The 5175-nt window shown below is 41.4% G+C and overlaps 1 long non-coding RNA gene across 1 annotated transcript; it reads left to right on the top strand.

Annotated features, from left to right (window-relative positions):
- Window positions 1-215: 215 nt before the first annotated feature.
- On the top strand, window positions 216-2810 carry LOC138064571 (uncharacterized). The gene is made up of 3 exons (XR_011137831.1): window positions 216-376; window positions 1120-1171; window positions 2148-2810. It is a non-coding gene; the product is annotated as an uncharacterized lncRNA (long non-coding RNA).
- The last annotated feature ends 2365 nt before the right edge of the window (window positions 2811-5175 follow it).

The raw sequence follows: 5175 nt of genomic DNA, 5'->3' as shown, positions 1-5175 counted from the left end.
AGGAAGGCAAGTCTTTCTAAACTGTTAGAATGCGTTATGTACAGTTTTAGGATTTAAGTCTCTCAGTTCCCCTCCCCCCTCAAAAAAAAAAGAACATTATACTTTGAATTATTTAACAGTATAATTTGTATAGAATTTTTCTAAGTCTAAAGTGCAAACATTAAAAGTCTCTCGAGTATACGTGATACAATGAATCTTCTGACTGAGATCTACAATATTTACTGTTGAAATTAATAAATGCACTTCAACAGCTCGTACATGCTGCAGCTGGTATCAGATGCATATTGAAAAATTCAGCACAGACACAGAATATGGACTGCTCTGCACTTCTAAAGGAATTATGACTTGAAATTCATGCTGCTACTGTTCTTTTAAGGTATAAAATAAAACAAAATAGATTGTGCTTTATGTTCTCATACAGTTATAGGGAATATCTTATCCTGCATTTAATTAGATCTGTTTGTAAATTAACCTGTGTTTGCATATATTGCTATTTTTAAGGGGAAATATTTAAATACATTGAGTTATATTGAAGTTGTTGATACTCTATGCTGACTAGATAGCCTGCTTACATGATAAAGCATATGTGTGCTTGTATGTACATAGGGGAATCATGTATACACGTGTAGGTCTATGTACATGACTCTGTGTGTGTGTTTTTCTGCACATATATATGCATGTGTATGTGGTTATACTGTAAAATTGTAACTATATAAACCAGTCCATTTCTTCTCACAGATTAATATTACAAAAGCATGAAAATGGGAAAGCAATATCATTTGTCAGACAGGGCCCAGAATTAATACTGCCACCAAGAAGTAACACATACACATTACTAACGTGCCAAATCCTGAATTCAGTAGCGATATTACTAATGAGACCATTCATTTGTGCTTTCAGACTCTAAGCTTTTGAAATTGAGCATGATTTTTTTTAAATACATATCAGATACTCTGATATAGGGAAACACTGCAATTTGCCACCCGTGCTTGGAGTGTATAAGATGTACATGCTAATTGTGCCAGCGCTCTTTGCAGATTATACACAGGCTGGCATAAAATGGTTAGATTTCTTACAACGTTGTATTATTAGTTACTGTGCTTCTTCACCACCTCTCAGGCTGTTCAGGCACAACAGGGAGGACTGAACTGGACATCTGATATATCTAAAGGTATATGATCATTTTGATATTATGTAAAATTCTAATGAGCTTTTCTGAATTGGCAGATAGACAGAAAGATGTTTTTCTTGCAATAGCTAGAGGCAGCAGTATTAGTGATCAGGCATGTGTTACATGTAACAGGCTTGTGAGCTTATGCATTAAATTCTTTCAGTCAGAGGCATGAAAATTCACGTACTCCTTGTGTATATGTGTGTGTGTACATCTATGCTTACATAGATATATGTATATATAATACATATTAACACAGACACATATGTACACATTAATGCATGCATGTAAAACATGTTGCCATGTTACAGGATTTACAGTTAAATGCAAGGCATTTCTTTGCAAATTAGTATGTTTCAAAGATGCAAAATATACCTTTAAAACATCAAGTTCTATCTCAAGGCCATCTCACTCACACACACTGCCTTAAGAAGTAACTACAATACACCTGTCACTTTTTGTTGATTAATCTTTGGAGCCTCAGTAAGCCAAAATAGCCAATATGACAATTACAACCCAGTTGCTCATTAGCCATATTACCAATTAAATTTTCTAACTCTCAGTCATCTAGCAGGGCCTCAAAATCTATGGGTGTCCAGTAAGTCTGCACAAAAACATTTGCTTATTCTGAATATCACAAAAAATGTATACAGCAGTTGTTAATATACATTTCCAAAATTGCAGGGTTGTCTAGCATGTGAAAACTTAAAGCAATATGTAATTCTGAAATTATTATCAAAAATGTAATCCAAAACATCAGAAGTAATTGTTAATACTACATGCTTCCCCTCCCCCCACCCTGTTTACATAATTGTATAAAACTTATCTATTCCAAAATCACTTTAGAAATGATTTATATATTGGAAGAAACTAAATCCAAATATACACTTTTTCTTCCTACCTCCCTTATAAATTCCCATTAATGGCCTGTAGATTAGTATGTGATTGCCATGCTTGTTTTCTAATCTTTTTATAGGTCTCCAGATGGCTGTGACGTAAAGGAGAAACATCCTGCGTGGATTTCTTAAGAATAAACAGTCTCTATTTACTTTAAAGAGGAATGCTTATGATTCTCTAATTATTACAGTCAGAGTCTTGTTCTAATGCCAATATCCCCACCTTCTGTATGGAATACACAGAGAAACCCTATTTAAACTGCTCTGAAGTACAGAAGGAGTGTAAAACATTAGACGAATCCTCTTTTCATATTAAATTAGAATATAATTCACACAAATGTAAACCACGGTATGCCAGTACAATCCGGGCCAGCATTTCCTGCATAATATCCCTTTCCTTTCAGCCAGGTAGGTCCCTTGACCGGCTTGCCTCCTAATGAGAGTGTCTTATCATTTCTTTTGTGACCACAATTTCATTTTACAGGCAAGTGCAGATTACATTTCTGTTATGTTGAGCACATGGTATGAAAAGGGGCATCTAATACATATCCAAACTACAAAATATGAAAAGGCAGACTATCGAGAATTCAAAATCTAGAACAAAAAAGAACCCTGAACGCTCAGTAATTATACGTAGATACACTGTGTGCTATTAAGGAACATGTATTCATATTTTTATGCAATGTATTTTCTATTGTCTGACTTGTATGGAACGAAAAATAAAAATTACCGTTTCTTGTCGTGATTGTCGCTTCCTGTGGCGTTTCTGCGTTGTCTAAATCTGAAAAATACCCACAAAAAAAGCAAAGGATCATAATTTAAACACTTTCAGTGTTTGATTCTGGTTCGTGAAATGTATATGAATAGATAAACCTATGTGTGTTCAGAAGGCGCTGTGTATATCAACATTTGAGATCATTAAATAAATTAATAAAACGCTTGGCTCTATATTAAACAGGGAAATAACTAGCCACATTTCCTGCAGATGATCTAATGTGACATAAAACAGATATGACTAATGTGCTCCGGTATCTGCAGGGTTAAATGCAGTAATTAATATTTACAGGAAATAATATGAAGGGTAGAGAACGAGTTCCATAATTATTTGTGGGAGAGCTATGATAAAGAAAAAAGATTAAGCCCCTACTTGAGGCTGCTCAATAGAGGTGGTGAAAACTACAGAGGCAGATATAATATTTGCATACTATAAGCTGCCAGTTACTTAATAAAGGATGGAGGCTCCACCTAGCCTCCAGTTCAAAACATGCAAAACACATTAAGCCAGTATTTCCTCGCTAGAATTACCAGGTCTTTCAGATCACTCACTGATGTCCTGAAATCAGGATCATTAGTAAGACATGGTCTATATTTACAGAGCTATTACCGTACAAAGACTTGGCTGTGTAAATAAATATAACGTAATCTACTCACTTTCATTGCATCATATCGATTACATCAGCCTTAGTTTAAAAGCAGGTTATTTCTCACAAAGTAATACTGTTTTCCTGATTTTTTTTAAAGGTAAGTAATGTCGCTCTTTTCAAGAATGCTGGGGTGGACTAGAGTTTTTTCTTGCTGAGGGATGCTACTTGCTCGGCTGGTGGGTGGGGGGAGGACTAAAATAGAAACACTATTGCATAAGTCCCTCGGCTTCCGTGACATCCGCCGCCTGCCGCCGCCGTGGCCCGGGCGCCCGAGAGGCCAGGGCCGAGCAGTAGGGGCCCCGCGCCCCGGCCGCGGCAGCCCGGTCCGGCCCGCAGCGCGGCGGGCTGGCGGGCGGCGGGGGGCTGGGCCGGGACCTGCTGCGGCCCGGCTCGCACCGGGCTGGGCCGGGACCCGCTGCGGGCCGCGCCGCCGCCGCAGCTGCCGGGCGGCGCAGCGGGAGCCCCAGCGCGGCGCGGTCATCCTGCGCGCCCGCGGAGCGCCGGCCGCCCCCGCCCGGCCCGGCCCGGCCCGGCTCGGCTCGGCTTGGCCCGGCCCGCCCCGAAGGTGTGCGTTGCAGCCGGGCTGATCGCCGCCAGACACGCCGCAGCTGGCTCTGCCGGCCCCTCCGAGAGCGGAATAATTACAGCATCATCAAACATTTATAAATCCCCCCCGCGAAAAGGGATACATATTTTGATCAGGCTGCATTTTGGACAACCCAGGAAGTGATGGCTGCTGCCTTGAAGTGACCCACTAAACACGGAGGCAGCCGCATTTAGTAGCTACAGAGACTAATCTCTTCCACGTTGGTGATCTCAGAGATATGCCTTCGGCCTTTTTTTTGTTTGTTTTTGTTTTAACAAAACAACTCGAAAATCTAGAGTCAACAGGAGTTATTTCCCACATGCTGATTTTAAACCGTGTTAACGATTGGTCCTATGTCAATACACCTTCGGAGGATGCCCTGGCATTGCTAAAAAGCTTCCTCTCTGCGTACATAAACGTTATAGCTCTCCATGTACTGGCAATCTGCTTGATAATTAACAGTTCTCACACCCAGCTAGGCGCACGACCAACAGGTTTAGCATCAGACGTACAAAATCAGTTAACCGATAGAAGCCATCCTGTTAACTCATAAAAGCTTGCCTTGTTAATCAAATTTCCCTCGCTGTCGCCGGGGAAGTTACTGGAGCCCTGCCGAGGCAACCTGTTCTGGCGGGCACCGGCGAAGCAGCCCCTGCCCCTGCCCTTGCCCCTGCCCCTGCCCCGCTGCGGGCATCGGAAACCGCCGACGTGCCGCCAAGCTCAGCTCGCTCCCTCTGACAAGGGATTCAGGTTCTGAACACCCCGCTCGCGATACTTACATTCCTTCTTCTTATAAAAGAGAGATATGCCCCCAGAGCTAGGTGGTTAGGTGAATCTCCGGTGGAAAACAAAGATCCCCACGGTCGAGCCCCCTTAAAGCACAGAAAGCAGGCTCTTTCACGTCTCCAGAAATTCAGATCTTTCCCCTCGTCATCTCTGTTTAAAAGTGCCGCTTAGTTCCATAGCGTAATTCTTGCACGATTGGTTCTAAAAGAGTTAGAGAGCTTCCATCCAGAAAAATGGGAAAGAAATGCAAAAAGTTTTTTTTTCTTTTTTCCATATTGCTTCCTAAGCCCCAGAGTAGAAAGTGAAGTGTTG

The sequence above is a fragment of the Struthio camelus genome, chromosome Z, assembly GCF_040807025.1.
Source record: "Struthio camelus isolate bStrCam1 chromosome Z, bStrCam1.hap1, whole genome shotgun sequence".
Classification (NCBI taxonomy): domain Eukaryota; kingdom Metazoa; phylum Chordata; class Aves; order Struthioniformes; family Struthionidae; genus Struthio; species Struthio camelus.
This window is presented reverse-complemented; position numbering and strand designations above follow the sequence as displayed.